Source organism: Pundamilia nyererei, unplaced genomic scaffold (assembly GCF_000239375.1).
Source record: "Pundamilia nyererei isolate P.nyererei 1_Seehausen unplaced genomic scaffold, PunNye1.0 scaffold00201, whole genome shotgun sequence".
Taxonomy (NCBI): domain Eukaryota; kingdom Metazoa; phylum Chordata; class Actinopteri; order Cichliformes; family Cichlidae; genus Pundamilia; species Pundamilia nyererei.
This window is the reverse complement of record NW_005187602.1, coordinates 302,024-310,775: the sequence shown is the minus strand read 5'-3', so window position 1 is coordinate 310,775 and position 8,752 is coordinate 302,024. Positions and strand designations below refer to the sequence as shown.

General features: G+C 39.5%; 1 protein-coding gene across 1 annotated transcript in view; it reads right to left on the bottom strand.

Moving 5' to 3' along the window:
- The window catches only part of hyal4 (hyaluronidase 4), a 20,277-nt gene extending 17,399 nt beyond the window's left edge, over window positions 1–2,878 (bottom strand). Inside the window, exon 1 of the mRNA XM_013914500.1 lies at window positions 2,801–2,878. The gene's annotated coding sequence lies outside the window, so the exon portion shown is untranslated. The remainder of the gene's footprint in view (window positions 1–2,800) is intronic.
- Between the last annotated feature and the right edge of the window lie 5,874 nt (window positions 2,879–8,752).

The window sequence follows — 8,752 nt, the reverse complement described above, 5'->3', positions numbered from 1 at the left end:
TGAAAACAGAAATGTGAGGAGAGGGAGACTCATTTCCTGCTTTTGATGCTTGGGAACTGAGCCAAGTTCCCTGTGGGCAGGGCAGAGCAAAGAGTCGAAATAAAAGATATTCTGACATACACCGTCTGTCACATAAATATGTCTCGGCGCCAACTAAACATCGCCAAGTCACATTACTGCTCTTCAGTCAGATTCAGAAAGCTTTTAACATTGCAGGCTTTCTATTCGTTGGTTATGTCTGATTAAGAAGCAGACCTGATTTTAAATCCAACTAATAAAATGGCCTCAATAAAACAGTTGAATAAAGAAAAAAAACAAACATCCTTACTAAATTAACCTACATGTGTATGTAGAAGTAGAATGGGAGGCAGATCCTTCAGCTTTCAGGCCCCTCTGCTGTGGGAGCAGTTCCCAGTTGGACTTGAGAGACAGACACCCTCTCTACTTTTAGGATTATGCTTTAAACTTTCCTTTTTTGACAATGCATATAGTTAGGACTGGATTAGCCGACTCTGAATTCTCCATTAGTTATGTTGCAATAACCCATAGGCCACTTGGGTTAGGATTGGGCACAGGGTTTCCCATGATGGACCAAGTGATTCTTCTTCAGTCACCTCTTTTCACTCACCATGTGTTTATACAACACTTTTTATTCAATCATTAGTGTTTCATCTGGCTGTCTCCCACAGCAGGTTTTTTGCCTTGTTTTCCTCCCCTCGCTGCTTACCACTGGCAGCAGATGGCCACCTTTCCCTGAACCCGGTTCTGCCAGAAAACTGAGAGAGCTTTTCTTTTGCACTGTCACCAAGTGCTTTTTCATAGGGGGTCATCTGATTGCTGGGGTTAACCTTACAATATATAAAACCTTGAAGCAACTGTTGTTGTGATTTGGCACTATTTGAACTATTTGAACGAATTGAATTTAGTTCACTTAATGGATAAAAGGTCTAGGATGTCAACTGGTTTTAGGTGTAATCAAACAAACCTTTAGGACAAAAGGGTTCAAATAAATGATATGACAGAGAAATGAACGGCATTAACAATTCTGATCAACCATTTATAGAATCTGACAGAAAAGACACGTCATTCCAACCCAGAACAAGCCTGATGCGCAAGACTCAGGCTCATGACGGGAATCGTCTTCTTAAAAGCTATTGAAATATTTGCTACAGTATAGCGTCTTGCAGTTTATCATCTTTATACAGTGTACTGTGTACAAACGTGAGAGTTGTGTAACAGGTAACAAAGAGCTTTGTTTTAAGTTTACCCAACTGATTTTGTATTGTATTTTCTCAAACTGAAAGTGGCCTTGCAGCTCGTCTCTGCTATCATCTCTACGAGCACTCAGTAACACGACTCTGCCTCAGAATTTTCCACGAGGCACAAAAAAGCTGGTCCAACCATGTTAACCAGAGGAGCGAGAGAAGCCTTTTAACACATGTTATTGCTGAGCAAATGTGGTCCTGATTCCAGAAAACAAAAGCTGGAAAACAGGAACTACCAAAGTTGAAATTTGTACCCCCAGAGTCTATGGCTCATTGTAAAGAATTCTGGTTTAGGCCATTTCTGCTTTTGCTTCATTTTCCAGACCTGGAAGCTACTTTCATCTTTTATAAACAGTCTAATGGTAGCTACGATCCCATCAGGTGTCACCTGGGCCCTGTACTATTAAACCAGCTCAGCATGCCCTGGGTTTCTTTCTGTTATCTGGATTCACTTACTATGACAACAGCAATCAGGCAAGTGTTCACACAAATGTGATTATCAACTTAGGTGAAACCAGTTTCCCCTGTGTGGTAACATGAAATGTATGGCAAATGCGCGACCAGTCATATTAATGGTTAAGCGCTGCAGAGTGGAAATATTTGAAGAGGTTAACATAATACTAACTCAAAGCAAGCGCAGCAGCAGTGTAAATGTATTTGACAGGAAAATCACTGCACAACAATTTCTGTTAAAAGCTGCAAGAACGTATCAAATCAAAGCACTTTAGGTGCTTTGATCAATAAGACTGGAAAAGAACTGCTGTGTTAAAAACATTTAGCCTGTTTGAGACCAGGAAAGGAAGCCGACACAAATGCCAACTGTGTAAGCTTCCAGACCTATCAATATCACAATTATATGATTATATTATGAGAGAATTTGAATGGATTATAATCAAATATTCAGTAAATTAATGTTTAAAAGAAAATTTTAGTTTTCATTCTTTCAGTTGCATGTCAGAAAGAATAACTATAAAAACAGGAGTCGATAGTAGGTTTAATCTATGCTCAAATTTGAAATAAGGTCAGCAATTACAGCATAGGCGTATGGTATAGGTGAGTATCCAGCTGCTTTTAGTAACAACACTTGAAAACTGTGCTCTCTCTTGTTGTCAGGTATTCTTGCTGTGACACTTTATGAGTCAAAGCATCCTTAAAATGGGATTTTGTTACTGCCTCTGTTACAGCTGATGCACAGCTTGTGCCTGTTGGGTAAAATCTCCACTCAGATGCTTAAGAAATTTGCTGCCGTGCATCTGATTTCTCAATGGGAAAAACTCCTCACTTTGAGGGTTATTTTTTAACATTGAGCCAACATTCCTTGGATGATTGGGCACTCCTATCCTCCTCCTCCCCTTCCTGCATCACCCAGAGCATTCACCAAGGGTGGCTGCTTCCCTCAGGGTTTAAAAATACTTTTATCTTCCTCTTTGTGCAGCAAAACAAAAGGTCCCAGAAAGGCATGATCTTTCAGCCTGATAAAATAAAAGTTTTTAACAGTTATCTGGTGAAAACATGCTAAGGGTGTAAGAGCTCACCTATAGATGCTCGGGTCTCTTCTTCAGGGTTCAAAGCAGGAGTCATGGTGGCTGTCTGTGCTGCATGCTTGCATTCATTCCTTCTTGCAGTCTGAAATACAAGCCAGCCATCTGCACTTATATACAGCACAGAGAGGAGACGAGAGGGAGGAGAAAGTGTGACTACCACAACACAGTGATTAGAGAGCAGAGAGGGAAGGAGGGAGGAGGGAAGAGAGGCACAGAAACAAAGGAGAGAGAGTGAGGGTTTAAATTCGTTAGCTTGTAGAGCTCATCAGATGTCTGATCCTCCCTGGAAAAAAAAAGTCAATTCATCCACATCAGTCAGTCTAGAACACACATGTAAACAAAAATGTCATCAACTGTCTGTGAGAAAGTCTGACCAGATCAAATCTCACTTTTTTGCATATGAACTTTACATTCAATTAAAATAAATAAAATAAGTTGTCTCTTGCATTTTTTACTCGAATATATTAGTCTATACGTAGTATTAACATCATATAAAGATGGATACAGCTTCTGGGTGTGAAAAATGAAACCACGTTGGCACTGTCTTAAACCTACATTATTTTTAATGGCATTTGTGTTATATTGTACAACAGTGTGCCGCCTACTTCATGTCTCAGCGTAACGGCCTTTGTTGAACTAAAGGCTCCTTCTTGCCCTGCTGGAGCTAGAACACCAGAATCATGTTTCTCTTAAATGGAGTTCACCAAAAAACAGATGCCTTGTTATAAATGAGCTGAGACTAATTTGGTTCAGTTACCAGAAGGTTGCTGAATCAATCCAAGCTCCTCCTGTACATGTGTATGTATCCTCAGGCTGAGTGTGTGTGTACCAAAAACAAATAATCAGTTACAAATAACAGCACTGTATGAATGCCTGTTTGACTGGATCAGTGAAAACTGTAGAAAACTGTTTCAGAGACCAGTGCAGCATAACAGATGTTTGTATATTAGCAATTACAAATTTGAAGGAGATATCTTCTGACATATTTTTTTATCACCTAGGAACAATTTGTATTAGAGCCTTGTTTTTTTTTTCTTGACTTGCTCACCAAAGTAAAAGAAAATGTAGGCCCGTGTTTAGAAACAGTACCTATGTTTTAAAATTAAGTGACTTCTAGCAGTTGTGCACGAAAGGGTGTGAGAATAATGTGTTCATTTTTCTCTGGCAAATTCTGAAGAAATATGTAAATATGGACTTTTTTTTAGAGCTCTGCTTTAGTAAATCTGAGACAGTGTAAAGTAAGTTTTGGTTTATTTTAGGAAACAAATACCACCAAATTACCAATCAACAGTAATTCATTTGTGTACTTTTTCCTTTATAACCCTGGCTGTACTAATAACAGTCAGTGTCTTTCTTTGATACAGAGGAAATCTTATAGGCCTCTGCCTGTCACTGTATATTGAGGGAGCAATCGTTATGGAATAGAACTTGCTAGAGACTCTACTCATTTTGAAGGTGTCTTTGTTATTAACTTATGTAGTGGCAGTTCAGTTCAATTTCAATTTAGTTTTAATTGTTTACCACCAATCCACAACAGTAGTACAGAATAAAAACAGTATTAGAGAGAAATTCAAAGAATCGGAAAATCTCAAGCAAGCATGAGGCAACAGTTCTAAGGGAACAATTCGCTTTTAATAGGACGAATCCTTCAGCAGAGTAAGGGAGGGGCAGCCATCTGCCACAACCGGTTGGAAGTAAGAGGAAAGAGAGGAGAGCCAAAAAGAGACAGGATAAAAGAAAAGCTATAGGTGAGAGTGCCAGAGTTTAGAGAGGCAGAGTTTATTAATTACTAATGATTAAATACAGTGCTGGTGTATACACAGAAAGAAAGAGGACAGAGATGAGTGAAAATAAAATAAAATAATTTCATCTTGTGAAGTCCCCCAGAAGCCTAAGCCTATTGCAGCATAACAAAGGGAGGATTCAGGGTCACCTGATCCAGCTCTCACTATAAGCTTTATCAGAATATAAAGTTTTAAGCCTAATCTTGAAAGTGGAGAATGTCTACCTCCAAATCTAATCTGGGAGAGAGGCCTGATAGCTGAAGGCACTGCCACTCATTGTACCGATAAAAGTGCTAGGAACCAAAACTAAGCCTGTGGGTTAACAGCAAAGGACTCTTGTAGGATAATAATGTACTATGAGATAATTAAGATGTGATGGGGCCTGATTGTTCAAGATTTTGTTCATTTTAATTCTGAATTTAACAGAGAGCCAGTGAAGAGAAGCCAGGAGAAATATGGTCTCTCGCTTTCTATTCTCAATTAGTGCATTCTGAAACAACTGAAGGCTTTTCAGGGAGCTTTTGGAGCAACCTGATAACAATGAATAAGTCGTGTGTAAACTAGCTTTTGAGCATCACTAACACAGGATTTGTACAATTTATTGTACAAATTAAGCTACTAGTACGCCCAATTACATGCAGAACAGGAAGCATTACAGCAAAGCATTATGTGAAACAAAGACTACAAAATGAGGCTTGAGTGGTCTATCTCACCGTATCCATGGGAAAATTATACTTTCTGTCAACAATGGGCATGCAAACATGGCGCAATGGAAGAAGGTGGCCTGGTCTGAATCACATTTCCACTGCATGTGGATGACAATGCTGAGAAACTTCAGATCCAACCATCCATGTTGATTTTTCTTTGACATTTACCACCTACCTAAGCACTGCTCCAGACCATGTACACCCTTTTATGAAAATGGTATTGCCCAAGGGCTGCGGCCTCTTTCTGTAGGATAATGCGCCACAAAGTAAAGTTCAGGAAGGTTCAGGAGTTGTTTGGGAAGCACAACAAGTTTGAGGCATTGGCTTGGCATCCAAATTCCCCTCATCTGAATGCAATTGAGTATCTGTGGGATGTGCTGGACAAACAAGATTGATCCATTGAGGCTCCACCTTGCAATGTATAGGACTTAAAGGGTCTGTTACTATCATCTTAGTGCCAGAAACAACAGCACACCTTCATATTTTTCATTATATATTTATTCTATACTAAAACATTAATAATAGGCGGTATAGCACAAAAAGCTTCAAAGGATACATCCTCAATGATAAATGGGATCTATGGTTTATTACTGTATGTGAGTGCATTAGTTTTAGTTAATACTAATTACCTAGTAGCAGTTATAAATCCTTACTAGATGTCAGTGTTACTTAACTATTGCTAACATCGCTCCAATGCAAAGTTACACTTCTAGACCAGTGTTTTAAAAAGATCCAGGGAACTTTCTATAACACTTGCATCCTGGTGTAAAACCAATCCTATAACCTCCTTTTAAAATTCTTCAACTAAAAGCTCAGAGTTTACAGTACATCTCAAAATAAATGTACAAGCATTTCAGCTTCTAATGTACACTGTGGTGCACCATTAGTTTTTTTCCCTGTGTAGAACATTCAAATGGGTCATCTCATACAGGACATGCCAGTCTGCTAGTTTAATAAGTATAACCACATAAACTTGACAGCCCTGAAGAAAATCAGCTCAGTCAAACAGAGAACATGAAATCTCAGAGGGCTCAAAAGTCATTATTTTCTTCTTTCCCCAAAGTAAAATGCAGCTGTTAAAAGCAGTATCACCTTGTCTCCACATTTGTTAATTTGTATTCTCCATCCTCTGCACAGCAGAGTGTCACTGTGCTAATTAAATGATATTATATATATGGACCTGGCACTTTAGCCAGGGCTGAAATTCCAGTGGTTAACCACACATATTTACAACAAGGAGACAAAAGTCACAGGGAGCCCAATTCTTGCAAGCCCCTATGTTTAATATGGACATGGCTTTTCCCTTTTAATGTTTTTTTCAGACTACAGAGTAAACCATCCAACTAAACAGTATTTACATGAAAAAATACAGCTACTTTGTATTCGTGGAGAGACATGTCATTATGGAGGAAACCGTTCTTTTACTGAAAACTGAAACATTTGTTTTGTTTATTCACTATCAGCTTCAGAGCATGTTTCTGATGAAGCTTCTTTTTTCTTTTATACAAACTTAGCAAAAACTTAGCCTGGTTTTCACTTAAATTTCAAGTAACTGTGAGTACGATACTCCACTTGTTATCTTTGATAGAGTGATGTGAAAAACAGGTCTCACTGGCCTGAAAATATGTATGGGCTCTTATTGTTTTTAGGCAGGCTGCTGATTTACAGTATATGACATGAACTGGTGGTATGTGAAAATTGGACCCAAAAGCAGACTTATTGCACAAGTAGAAACATTTACAAGATTTATTTACAACAAACCTGTCAGAGCTTCGCCGTGTGGAGGTGAGGAAGAGCACACCCAAACGCGAGACTCACAGGTTGGTGAAGGCTGGAGTTAATTGTGAAGAATGGATGAACAGAACATAAGGTGGCTGAACTGACTGAACGAATGAACGACTGGCTGACTGACTGAATGGATAGACACACATGTGGGAGAGACAACAGCAATGACAAGACCATGAGCTGGAGAGAACTGATGACTTAAATACACAGACTAATAAGGATGATAATGAGAGACCGGTGAGTACACAGCTGAACATAATCTGACTAATGACACATGGAAGTAACTGGAACAGCAAAACAGGAAATGAGAACGAGTGACAAAATAAATTGAAGTTGAACAAACTGAAAACGATGGGTCAACGACGCAGGAACCCTGACAAAACCAAAACTAAGTGGTCAAACATGACTCGGGCTGCAACGTTCAAAGAGGACCTAGAGTCAAAAAAAAGGCAGTGGTCGGAGAAGGTTTGCATAAGAGTGGAACACACGTAATGGGGAGCTCTGATCACACGATGGCGTGATGCACTCTGACTGAAATGAAGCAGGCTATGACTGTGCAGGGCTTGCACGAGGCTCTGGTAGTTGCTGCCCCTTGAGCTCATGTAGAGGGGAACCCACTGCCTTGGTCCCTGTAGCAGGTGGTGGTGTGGAGACGGCAGATGGATGGGCAGGCTTGGCTGAGGCAGGAGGCGGGACTCGCTGAGGCCAGTCTTGTGTCTAACAGACCGATGCCTTCCGCCCTCCAGCTCGGCTTGACTGGGCCAGAGTCTATATATGTATATTTGTAAAAATACATATACACATATAGAACATGCAACAGAGTGGAAGATAGTCTCTCACTCAGAGAACCAAGGTTACAAAGTAACCATGCATTCTGTAGAGACCCTGCTTGAGCACAACCACCTCATCCACACTGCCCCTATAAATGAAAAATCTTGTGTTTCTTGATATCAGAACTTGTGCATTTATGAGTGTTCAGATGTGAGTCACCAACTATTGGTGGTTCAGATGTTTTTTACTCTTACGGTAATCTCTGATTCTTGCCTCCTTTGGATCGTTTCTCTTGGCTTGTCCTATACATTTTTCTGTATTTGCTTCTGAACACATCTTTCTTCTCTGTCTTTTTAAATCCAACATACAGTATACATTTCAAAGGTTAACACTGACGCCTGCAAGAGATTTTGAAAGACAATGGGAACGTGCCATCAGTTTAGACTGGGTCTTAATTATATGCTTCGCATTGTTGTGTAAGAGGGAGCACTTTGGGGGGTGTGAACAGAAATTCAAGCAACACTGTTTGGTGAAGTTTTTTCACTGTTTGTGTATTTTTCGATGCTCTATAGCAACATCTTTACAACAGTTCCTTCAAACAAAACTGTGTTTACTTAAGCAAAATAAACAGTTTTCAGTGTAAGCTAGCTTCAAACTAAGTATCCCTAAATAATTGAAGACTGTTTCACATTAGAACAGAGGAGCCAGAGAGTTGGAAAAAGTATGAAGCCAGTTAAGCTCAAGTCTGACGAAACAACGCAGTACGCACTGGTTTGGAACATAAACTATATAATAGATAGACTTTGCCACTATGACATCATACTAGGGTTTCTGTACTCCACACACTGAAACATCATGCTAAGTTTTTGTTACCATATTTTTTGTGTGTTTGTTCT